The sequence below is a fragment of the Seriola dumerili genome, unplaced genomic scaffold (genome assembly GCF_002260705.1).
Source record: "Seriola dumerili isolate Sdu_G_001 unplaced genomic scaffold, Sdu_1.0 BDQW01000301.1, whole genome shotgun sequence".
Classification (NCBI taxonomy): Eukaryota; Metazoa; Chordata; class Actinopteri; order Carangiformes; family Carangidae; genus Seriola; species Seriola dumerili.
The window spans coordinates 697,387-710,886 of NW_019174556.1; positions in this window are offsets into that span (position 1 = coordinate 697,387).

The window sequence follows — 13,500 nt, forward strand, 5'->3', positions numbered from 1 at the left end:
GGACATATTCTTGTAATTCTCCGGTTGAGTGAACCAAGAGGGAGCAGGATCACCCGCTGCCTAGAGTGCTGCCTACGCTGTGTGTAAACAGAGCGTATGTGTACAGTGTGTGTATGTTTATGTGTGTCTCTGCCAGTTCCGAGCAGACTGCCAGTGGTTGTGCCGTTGCCCAGGGTTTTTTGTTTTATTTGACTTGGCATCTGTTTACCCTTCCGCACTCCACCTCTGCCCTGGCCTGCAGTCAGCTCCACCTCATGCCTGTGTTCTCCTACAACCCTGACTTCAACATACTCTGAGTGAGCCTGAGAGTAGGGTTTTCAAACTCTGGAAGTGATAACTACATATCCATCATAAATAACTGGTTTGATGGCAGTATATCAGAAGTTATCAAGCTCTGATTCCCCTTCATCCATCTGGTGGCTTTGGGCTATAAACTACTGCAGTAATGTACACAAGCCCAGATAGTGATACTAATACATTTATGCAACATTACTGTGTATGTTCAGTCATATGTGTGTGTGTGTATGGACTGATGGTAGATGTAATGTCTCTACAGAGCTGAATTCAGTTGCAATTGCCAATAACTTTAAAAGAGTCGGGAAAGTTGGAAAATGTTTAAACCTCGCACAGTGCAAATTTTGGAGATGGGGTGTAACAAGGAGAAGAGTGTGCAGCCATGCTTACAGCTCTCTGAGGCTGGTTTAAGCACAGAAGTACAGTTTTTATTGCTTTTGTTTGCATACCAGAGCATCTACAAGCATATGCAAATTTAGATGTTAAATATATTTGACAGTAGCACAATGAAGCATTTAGATACTGTATAATCTCACCCCTCCGACAACAAGCCCACCACCATTTCAGTTTTGACCAAAGTGTTGGACTGACCGAAGCTGCCATCCAGATAGCTGCGCTGCGTGCGGGCTGAAACTGCAGGTGTGACTGTATCAGCTCACCTTTACCTTTACACACCAACCAACAGCAACTTCACACTTTTATGTGGTGTATAAAGTAATTCAGGTGGATGTAATCATTAATGATACTCTGTTTAAAGCCACGTCACTGCACATCAAGTGCGAAGTGTGAGTGTACTGGTCAGAACAAAAGGTCAAACTGTGTCAGTAACAGGTCATAAAGCTCTTCCGCAACAATAAATCTTGATAAGCTGCTACTTTACCTGAAGCACCTGTATAATTCAGAGTGATGGAGGCTATAAAACCAGCTCCTGATTGTACTGTATCTGTTGACACTGTATCTTTGATGGCTCCATCAGGCTGCTGATCCTGCTGTCTGTCATCACTTTAGCTGTTGAACCTTTTAAAATCTAAATCTGATCATTCTGATCATACATTTTGTTCAAAATATCTTTAAAATGTACAAAGTGTGTTCCACGTTTTCAATTTCTCACTACAACTATTGAGAGAAGCTTCTTCCCTCAGGCTTTCAGCAAGGTGAACTCAGTCCTGTTTATGCTCAGTGTCGTCTAACACATTGTCCTGCGAAAGCTTCACACTGCACCTTACATTTGTATATTTGAGTCTGACACATTTTACACATTTATAGTGACAAGTTGCACAACCCACCAGACTGGCTCAGTGTACACTTCCTTTTCATCAATACTTTATACATTTATTAATTTTTTGGCTTTCAATTTTTATTATTTAATTATTTGTATTTATTTTATTATATTTCATTTTATATGTGTGTATATATACACATATACATGTTTATATATATATATAATTTTATGGTTGGTTTTTTATGGTAAGTTTGTTTTTTCTAATTATTATTCTTTGCACACTAATTTTTTGCTCAGCCATAAGACCATGCCACCCTACATTTCACTGCGCATATGCAAGAGTCAAAAAAGAATTCCCATTGTAACTGAAATCTTTTTTTTTTTTTTTTTATTACATTAGTCCTGTCCCTTAGTTTCTTAAATATGCACATTCCTCTCGCATCAAATTTAAAATGTTTTCCAATAACACCAAGAAGAAAAACAAGTCTTTTTCAAGAAATTTCAAAGTCTTGACAAGGAAATTGCGCACACATCCCACCCTGTGAATTTCAACATCACTGTCTGTGTGCATGTGAGTGTGTGTGCGTGTGAGTGTGTGTGCGTGCGTGTGTGTGTGTGTGTGTTTCATCATACCACCTAGACATTGCAGCTCCACATGTCCAAACTGATAGTTAACATGTCACTGTTGCATAATGTTGTGTTCAATGAATAATGCACGCATTCCTGTTTAATCTGACAGAATTTAAGTGTTTAAGTGTTCAATCCCACTCTTTCAATTAAAAGAGTGGGATTTTTTTTGCATGCATGCATGCATGTGCACGGACACAAGCCAGAGTTATTTGATTGACACATCACAATTTATGAAAATCTAAAAACACTTCCTTCTGCTTCTTATTTTAGTTCTCTTTCTTATTTGTGCTTCAGTGAATAGGCAAAAACAACACTCCTGCCTGATATTTGGTTTCTTCTCTTTATTTGCAGTTTTCATTTTGTGGCTATTTAAAACTATAAAAGTGATTACTGCTATAAAAACATACATGATTAGGAATTTTGTACAAATGACAACAGAAGCTTTTTCTATCATCACCCTCATTTGAAATCCCTCTGTGTGTTGTCTGGATTTGAAGGTAAAACAATCAGTTAGTGTTTGAGATGATAAACTATGTAATAAATGAAAAGATAAGATTTAGTTTGAGGTTACAGCAGGCAGCCTCGCATTTTGAAAGAATGATTTATGACTGATGATATCTGAGCTGACTTAACACTTATAAAATAAAAGGTCATAAACAAATTTGATCTGTATGAGGCCAAACCCTCACAAATTGTTCAACAGAGCAGGTTAATTATTATGTGATATAGGAGCTGAAACATGTTCTTTGATTAATCTCCTGTCTGTTTGATAGCCATAAAGGACACAATGTGAATTTGGGCATGTGTGGGCAGCCATGTTTATCCAGCAGTGATGATGAATCCGGTCAGAGTTGAACTGAATCTGGTGTGGATGCTCATGGCAGGTTAGTTGCTTTATGCTACCTTGACTTAAATGGCTAAACGGCTTCGCATGAGAGGCTGCCTGGTCAATACCTGTTTATTACAGTTATTTATATCAGGATCAGCATATACAAGAAATCACAGTGCAGAAATGCCAAAAGTAATATATGTTTGTGGTAATTCAGAAAAGTTTAAATTTCAACTGTAAAGCCCTTGTCCTTATCAAAAAGTGTATGCATGTATTTATGTTGTAGAATGAACATTGGCCATATATTATTATCAATTTTTTAAAACTTACTAACAATCTTGGTATCAGTCTAAAAGCATCCAGTCCACACCCTTCTTATTTATTAAAAATATTTTCAACAAGCAGACGAGTGAGCAACACATTCATTTGTGTTTCATCATCAAGGGAACTCGATAAATGTGATCACAAGCTACACATAAGAGTTAAAAGAACAAACAAAAATTATTTAAATTATTGTTGCGTAGTAGCTACAAGTAATTTATGAATATGTGTGTGTGTGTTCAGATAATCCAAAACTCCACATACATTACTATATCATTAAAAATAATAACAATAATGACTTTACACAGTCAGACATCCTAGAAATTCCACTTAAAATACACATACACATAACTTATAAACACATATATACACATTTTTAATACCACATAATAAAATGTAATCCCTGTTGTCATACAGGACATAGTATGAAATATACCAGTGGAAACCAGTAGGGACGATACGGCCTGCAATTATTTATCAAGTGCATGAATTTATTGACATTTTTGATACACATTAGCCAATAATGCCCAGTTCATAACAATGGGCAGCAGAACATATTTGGCTGGATTAACTAATAAAAGAAATAAATTAATTTAAGTTCCACATATTTTGCCCAAGGTCAGAGGTCTGGAACAATAATACCAGTGACTTTTCAGATAGTTTTTGCTAAAATGATGTACCAAACATTTTATAGCTAACATTATTGCCAAGGGTATGCTAGAAAAACATTTAAGCCTTCTGTAAATGTATTTGTCATACCTTTTTAAATACTCTTTTTTTCCTTTTTTCAGACTTTTTCAGGGCCTGCAGATACCCTGTGCCCAAGAACCTCAAACTTGTAACTCAAGTAAATACACTTAGTTACTTTCCACCACGGAGTATTTACGACTTAAAGACCACAGTGTGCTGCAGAGCCTCTTAGCAGTGACCTCAGAGGAAAAGAGAGAGGCCCAGATTATGAAAGAGGCAGATTGTACTCGTCCTGCTGAGTCACAAACTGCTAAACGAAGGCTGAAGAGAGAAAAGACATCCTCGAGGGAAAACTGGGTAGGATGATGTTACAGGATTGGTGTGTGTGTGTATGTCCATATGTGTGTTGGTGTCTATGTGTGTGTCATCAATGTGTGTAAGGGTGTTGCTGTTTGTTGTAGAAGGTCAGGCGCCACAGTTTGGGTGTGACCACCGCTGTCCTGTCAGCACATCAAGTGTCCACAAAACCCCTCCCTTTACCCCCTGCTCTCTCTCTCTCTCTCTGCCTTATGTCTCTCTCTCTCTCTCTATGTCTTTATGTCTCTCTCTCTGCCTTTAATTCTCTCTCTCTCTTTCTGCCTTTATGTCTCTCTCTCTCTCTATGTCTTTATGTTTCTATGCCTTTAATTCTCTCTCTCTCTCTCTCTCTCTCTCTCTCTGCCTTTATGTCTCTTTCTCTCTCTCTGCCTTTATGTCTCTCTCTCTCTCTCTCTCTCTATGTCTTTATATTTCTCTCTCTCTGCCATTAATTCTCTCTCTCTCTCTCTCTCTCTCTCTCTCTCTGCCTTTATGTCTCTTTCTCTCTCTCTGCCTTTATGTCTCTCTCTCTCTCTCTGTCTTTATATCTCTCTCTCTGCCATTAATTCTCTCTCTCTCTCTCTCTCTCTCTTTGCATTTATGTCTCTCTATCTCTCACCCTCTTTCTTCTTCTCTTACTCAGAGCCAGGGTGTAACCAAGACTACTTGTCAGTTACTCAGAACTGTAAAATGAGAGTGGGGTCTTGTGTGTGTGTGTGTGTGTGTGTGTGTGTGTGTGTGTGTGTGTGTGTGTGTGTGTGTGTGTGTGTGTGTGTGTGTGTGTGAGCGACAGGCAGCAGGCAGGTTTTCTTGAACAATAAAGCTGTCTGTTGGTTATTTCTGAACCCTGGAGAGGAAGCACTACTCCCTGCAGGGTGGGGAGACGATTCACAGAGCCCCCACCCAAAACACACGCACGCTCACATACACACACATCTGTGCACACAAATACACACACATTGATCCAGTAGCACACAGTTCACGAGTTGCACATACTTGCCATATCCGAACCCAGAGTCTCTTTCACTGTCGTGCCCCACCCTTCTACAGGAATCTGTAATTGTGGAAGGAATCATCTAATATAAAGCTGGGCATTATTCCAGCTTGGGTCTGAATAACTGAATAACTTCCCTCACTAACTCTGACTCTGAGTGTACTGCAGGTCGACTATATAAGCCGTTATGTAAGGAGTTTGAAACAATCTTTAATTATATAGTTTTGATCTGAAAAGATGTTATCATGTCTTCTTTATCTGCAGGAGGAAGCAATTAATTACTTTTGCAATGTACATCAACCCAGATAATAGAACTTTAGGTTCAGTAACATACATGTGTATGCATGACTGATGATAGACATAAAGTCTCTGAATCTGTGGGATCATTTGCTTTGCCCTCCAGTGATGAGAAATAAAGATTTGATCACAGAAAAAAGTGTTATCAAAAGAAATGTCATAATTTAGAGATATTTGGGAGGGAAGTAATGACTTTTTTTGCAGCTTCCTCAAAGAGTCATAAAAGTTTGCAAATGTTTAATATGCACATGGTGTGCAACTTTGGAGATGGATTATAACAAGACTGAGAGGCTTTGTGAAGCTGTGCTTATCTGTACACAGTTGTGTTTTTAGCTAGATGCTAACATGCTCGCAAAGACAATGCTAACATGCAGGTATATGTATATGTTCACCATCTTACTAGCATGTCAACATGCTACAATTTGGTAATAAGCACATAACAAAGTACAGCTAAGGCTGATGAGACACTCTTTAGTTTTGCAGGTATTTGGTTATAAAAGTTAAAAATAAAAATGGAATATTAGATGCCAATCTAGTTATGATGAAGGAGAAGTCAGGGGATCACCAAAGTTAATAATTCATCTTGAGGTGAACATTAACGTGAAATGAAATTTCATGGCAAAACATTTAATTGACTGTCGAGATGTTTCACTCAAAACTACAGAACAACCAACATTGCATTATAGTTTTCAAAACAGAAAGTTTACAGCACTGCTTTACAGGAGAAAAAGGAAAAACAGAAGAGAAGAGAGAAAACAAAAGAAAATACATAAAACTAGGAGAAATAAGTGAATAAAACAAAGTTATAAGACAAAGAAAAATAGTTTTTTAAGAAGCTTTTTAATGATTTGAACTGATTTGGTTTCTCTGAGACAGTTTTCAGGTGTCAACCTGTCAAAAAAAGCAGTGCAACAAACCACTGCTAATATGCAAAGCAAGGGCATTTGTGACATATTGCAGTTTCCCTGGTATTCAGGCTGCTAACATATGTATGCCTGTGTGTGTGTGGGTGTGGGGGGGGGTTCATATGACAGTTTTAGAGCCTCATTGGCTCAGAGGGTTGGACAACAGCAGGATGGAAGATGTTGATTGAACTGCAGTTATCGGATGACGGACATACCACACGACTGGATTCCTGTAATTTTAACTAATGCTGCTGAATATTTGAAGCTGAGTAAAAATGTTTTTAAAGGCTTTATACACTCTGCTTAAGTCTGCCTGCATGTGCTGTAGTGATTAGGTTGCACCATTGGGTTGTTGATTAATTAATTACTAAGTTTGTGTCTAATGTACTTTGTAAGTTATTAGTAACTACAGTATTAGCTACCTTTAAACTAATGATACCTCCCCCAACATAAAAAAAAAAATGAAGAGAATATAAATGTCAATAAAATAAACAAAAATGACACAATATAAACTGACTAATGCAGCACCACTAGCTGACAAACAGGAAAAATTGAGTGTAGAACATGGATGATAGTTGGATAGAGAGGTGGATGTTTTCATCTACATCCATACACATCATGCAAGAAAACCTGAATCCAGTAGGTGCGCAGTCATGTTGAAGTTGACTGATCTAACGAAACAACAGAAACACTGATCAGTGCTATTTGCTGTTTAAATTCTATTAAATGCATTAAGGAAATTTCAAATGCTAATGTTGTATATTTGACGTATTTTATCTTTTTATTAAACCTCTTACAAACGCAGAGGTTCTGGGCTCTGCCTCCCTAGGCTTCTGTGAGTTAACCAGGTGTCTGATATCAGTCATTATACTGACCTGAACTCCACCCCACGATCATAAAACGGTCACAGCTCACACCAACTGTTGACCTGCTCCTCTGCTAAACCACTTTTCAGAAACAGATCAAGTTTATGCTTCATGATCACATGACCAACTTCTCCCTGAGTCATTTTCAATCACAATGCACAATAACTGAATCACAATAGCTGGTATTCATGTGTGTGTTTTGTGTGCATGGTTACATTCTTTATTAGGCTGGATGGATTTCCCTCCAAGTTGACTTCATGCCTCAGTTTTAAATGTCGCCACAAGGCAAAATCACTCTTAAATAACAAGACAAACACACCCTGCTCCGATTCTCCCTCTTTATACCTGTGCCGGGAGAATTTACACGACTTAGATGACAGCAGAGTTTTTAAAGAGGTGCAGCCAGTGAAAAAAAAGAAAAACATATGAACAATTACAGTATTTGTTCTTACAGTTCTATGTGTGCGGTTACGCCATACTGCCTGTCTGTCTGTTTTGAATATAGAGACAGAGACGTGATTGTTCCCCAGGGAGACGTTAATATACTAGAATATAGCTCAGTGTGAGACTGATGTTATTACACAAACACACACAGTATTCATCCTATCTGGTGTTGGAAACCTCACACTCGCACACACAGATAGAGACAGAAGGCAGATCATAATCTCACTCTGTCACACTCATATTTTATGGTAGCCATGTTTATGGTAGCCAGAGCTCCACAGCTGTCTCACAGCTGTCAGATGAAGTGGAAATCATCCAGAGATCATATTCTTACTTTCCCCAGAATTCATTATTACCTTATTCATTATCTCACTTATGACAGGCTCAAGTGAAAAATTGTGAAAAACAATGATTGTTTCTGTCTTTTAGCTTTTTCTTCTTCTTCTTTTTCCTCTTCATCTTCTTCTTCCTCTTCTTCTTCGTCCTCTTCTTCTTCTTCTTCTTCTTCTTCTTCTTTTTCTGATAACTTGGCTGCCTGTCTTCCCTGCATGTCCCCAGGCAGCAAAGAGAGGCGTCAATACAGACTTGTCCTTATCAGTCTGAAATCAAATTGAAATTAATAATAAAGAGCCTGGTAGAGCACAAAGAGAAAGGTGTGTCTCCCATCAGCAGTTTATGATGTACTGTGTTATGTGAAGTGGAAAATCTTCCATGATGAGCTGTAAAGAAATGTAGAGTAAGAACAACATCTGTTGTTGATTTCTAAAGTTGACGACATGATTTTGTTTTAGCTGATTGATACATGATTTTCAAATTAAGAGTTTTAAGAAAAGTGATCTTTTCAGTTCTTGTTATCTTGTATCAGTGCCGCAGTGACACTGACTTCTCACAAATCGTGTGTGTGTCTATATCTTTGAGCTCTACCTGAACATACCTCTGCTGTCCAAAACAGTGTAATTTAACAGGTGTAATGTAGGTCCTGAGCAGACTCTGTAACAGTTTGCATCTGGTGTTAACGGTTTGGGTGTGGGCTAGAACCATGTCTCCTCCCAGTCCTCTACAGGATCTTCTTCTGATCCTGATTCTTCTATTAGTGATAGTGAATAGTGAAGATTTATTTTTCTATCTAGTGGTGTTTTAATTTCTAGCAGACAGAGTTGGTGTGGGATGGGCTGTATTAGTATCCATTATGATTTCCTACAATATCTTATGACAGCAAATATATAGTGTTAAACTCTTGTTTCCTCAAACTTTTATATTTTACAAAGAAAATTTATGTTGCATTTCAACTATTCAAGACCCTGTTTAGTTCAAACTTATCACTATCCTCACACCATAGATTCATGATTATTACACACGTTCATACAAGGGTTATAAAGTACAGAAAATTCATAAGATATACACATTCTATGTTTTTTTATGCAAGACAGTCGTCAGAATGGCATCATTATCATTTTATTACAAATTTACAAGCGGATTTCGTTCACTAAAATAATGTATAAAGTTTTTTAAAACAAACTAAGAAACAACTGGAAAATTGCTCTGTAAATCTGGTATCTGTTTTACGTCATTTGACAGCTGAAGCAAATAAAACTCTGTTCAGCTCCTGCACTGATCTCTATCATTATTGAATCTACACTAAATCAACTGTGACAGCAATTGACAGCTCATTTAATCTCCTCACAAACAACTGAGGTGTGTAGGTGTGTTGACGATTCCTGGCGGTCTCGCTGTGTTCGGTATGATTGTAACCTCAGTTTGCGGGCAAACCTGCTGATTCCCATCATGCACTGACATTTTCCACTCAGTGCAGACCTTGATTTTGAAATATCATTGCCTATGTTGAGGGTGATGCCACAGCAAAGTGGGAGCAAATTAGACAATTATAACCAACATGAAGCGGTGGACTGACTGTTCAGTTGTGGTTGATTTCAACCAACTATATGACAACAAAGATATCTAAAGCATCAGCATCCAGCGGGTGATTGGTTTGCAGAATGTTAGGAGAAACATAAAAACTGAATGAGAAGAGTTTTGACAGTGTGGAAAAGCGGAGATGATTGCAAGGCTTGAATTAACCTGTAAAAGGTGAGACGTGACAGACAACTCAAAAAAAATATCTTCCTTACTGACCTTGAAACAAGGTCATAATTTGCTTATTTACTTTTTCAGCAGCAGCAGTTCCTATTGTGCAGAGGAATGAAGGTATTATCATGTTTCATCTCACTTGAGTGTTTTGAGAGGCCTGTGGTTCCAGTGAAATCTTACCTTGCATCTGCCCTCTGTTAGTCTGACTGGCTTCCACAGAACCTGCACATTTCCAAATCAACTTTTTTTTTTTTGTTTTTTTTTTTTATTGTGTATTGTTGACTGTTTCTCTTTCAGCTACCACCACCTTTACACCACGACTGATGAATTGCTGGTTAGGCAGGTAATGCAAGGCTAAACCTGAAGAATTATAGGAATGCCTAAAGCCCATACCTCTTCATCTGTTTTTGTATTTCTAAACTCAACAATTTGCAGAGGACTTGGAGTTGTTCTGCTGATCTGATTTGCCGTGAATCTGATGGTAACACACTCGGATGGTCTGGACATCTCCAACAGCAGATAATGAGAACTATGTTGTGACTCTTCTGACTGAAGCGGCTCTGTGGTCAACAGTAAAAATAGTGAGTGCTTGCTGTTGCATGAAAGTAAGGAGATGTAGCTCTGATCTAATCTTTGAAGTCAAACAAGAAGAACCTGAAACAATTCTCAAACATCACTACACCTAAGTAGAATTCAGCTGATGCAAGAGAGTATTAGAGGTGTGCATGTGATGGTTTCTTACACATGGTGTGACCTAACCCCGGGGGTCCAGCTCAGTGTTGGTATGTGCATCTTTCTGCCTTTAGGGGTAAAACGTCTCACTTTTGAACTGCAGTTACTAATACTGGCTAGTGTCACCAGGCAAGTAATTTAGCTGTATTTTGAGTTTTGTCAAAAATGTATTTTTACCTCATCTATTCTCATTATGAATAATAATAATGGTCACTTTATTTATATAACAATTTCAAAACAAATACACAAAGGGCTCCATAGTGAAAAGAAAACAGAAAATACACAAAAATAATGAAATCTACACAGAATAAAAGTATAAAACAATAACTAATAAAGAACATAAACAAGTTTAAACAAGATAAGACGGTAGCCTCATGCCTGAGGCGTCAATTTACAGCTGTCTGTAATTTGATCAATCATCATCTGCATTATAAATAGTAATAATAATGATCTTTATTTAGAGAGTTACAAAGAGCTTCACATAAGGCAGCAAATTTGATCAGTGATCGATAATTAAAATAAAATATGAAAATAAAATAAGTAATCTAATTTAATGGGTTTGAGTTTATACGAGATAAAAGATTAAAAGATCATTGGTAACTGTCAAGCCAGCATCATCACCATTTTCGCAAATCTTTATTCTGGCTAAAATGATTTTCATTTTCCAGAACGTTTGACCATGACGGATCGTGATAGTGCTGTAGTTTTGGCTACTGGTTCAAAGATGCTATCTCCAACTCCACAGAATTCGAGCGGGCCAAAGTAAAAAAAAGTCTGTGTTGGACGTGTTTTACATTTGCGATACCAGCATCAAAGGTTCAACATTCCTGCATTTCATCCAGGATCACAAATGTCATCACGTAATTGCCATTTGTCACATTTGACTGTCAAAAACAAAGACAGCAACATGAGCAGGAAGGGCCTTTGTCTCTACTTTTTCTAATCATGTTCAAACACTCTCAGTCTGGTTGTTTTAAGTAGAACTTTGAGGAAAGCCAGAAAATACAATCCAGGAAGTCCAGTATGAGTAATAGTTTTTAAGGCTTATCAGATACCCAAACGTTGCACAGTGGCTTATAATACTATGAGAAAAGATGTCACAACCTGGGAAAGTTATTATGGTGAGAGTCATAATACCTTTTGTCGTGATGATTTCCTGTAGAAACGGTAAGAATATGATTAATATACCAGGAATGTGTACTTGCATATATTGTATGTAACTAGCCAACATAGCACCTTGCTGGAATAAATTTAAACATTCAACTTTTATTTTTTATCAGGACCCCTCTGCTGTGTCAACATAGTGGCCTCATTCAAATAAATAAGGGGGGATCACTGAACAGGCCCATTGGGTACAGGTTCAGGGGCCCAAAATTGCAGTGAGCCCCCGGGCCAGAGATGACTACAAAGAAATGCAAAATCAAAGAAAGACAAATCAACCAAAAAGAGATGCGAAACAACTCAAAAGAGACTCAAAATGATCGCACAGATTCCTCTTTGAATCAGTGGCTCTTGCTCTTATGTAGGGGGGTGGTGAGGTTTTTAACTTTCTGTGCCGAGGGGCCCATTGTCTCATAATCAATCCACAGCCCCACTGTAAATCTGTGCTCTGTGGCAGGTATAAAGTTGTTGTTTTGTTTTTTACCTTACCCTGAAAGACGACTGGCTGTTCCTCAACAAACAGGCTGAATGGGTCCTAACTATGAGGAATTACGTAGGATCACAACTGTTTTGATAAACACTGTAGCTAGCCTCAATGTTAAATATGTGGACAGGCTGGAGTTCAGCCTCGAGTGGGCTGTTTTGTGTGCGGTGGGAGACAACAGAGACTATTCTTTCATTCCAGTGAGAATGCTTATGAGATTGTTAAACTTTTTTTTAAATCTGATTTATTTATTTTACATTTGCTGATTTGGTTTATTTATTGGAATAAAACTGGAATTTTTTCTCTCTCACGCACCCACACAGCCCAGCCTCGGGTCCATCACCGCCTCTTCTCTCAGGGACATATTTTATTATTTGCATTGTGTCAGCACAGAAGGATGTCTGCATGTGCTTTTACAAACTGCGCTCCTCCCTCTAGAACTACACCACGTCACACACACGTATACACACACGCACACACGTACACACACATTCACGGATACACTCTTTCACTTTCTGTTCTAATTCACTGGAAGGAATCGCAGTTGTTGACACAGTCAACATGAACAACTGTCAACGATATAGACGTCATTTAGAAAAAATGTAACAACAGCTACACTAAAAGTAATAATAATACATTATAACTCTAATTATGACAGTAATGGTACAAGTAATTCTCTCTCTTCCTTCTATTTCTCTCCTCTCAACCTAAACTCGAGGCAGACGGCTGCCCACCCTGCGTTTGGTTTCTTCCTGTTAAAAAGGAGTTTTTCCTCTCCACTGTCGCCAGGTCCTTGCTCATGATGGTCTTTACTTTAAGTGCCTTGAGATAAATGTTACCATTTGGTGCTGTAAAAATAAAACTGAATTGAATTGAGCTGTGTTATTGTGCTACTTATAACCTATGTCTTATGTTTTAAGTTACAAGCGCTCGTCATTAAGCATGAAAATTTTAATCTGTGCAATACTTTGGTTTATTAATAAATATGGGCGAAACTAATGACATTCTCATTGGCTTCAGCTGTGATTTATATTTAGTGCTAATTAGAGAATTTTTAATAATTAGCATGATAAATATGATGGTGGACAATGCAAACATTGTACAAGTCCTCCAACCTACACGACTGTAAGTAGCTTATCCCTACCCTCGGATACGACCTATAGCGTACCAGCGGCAGACGTGGACC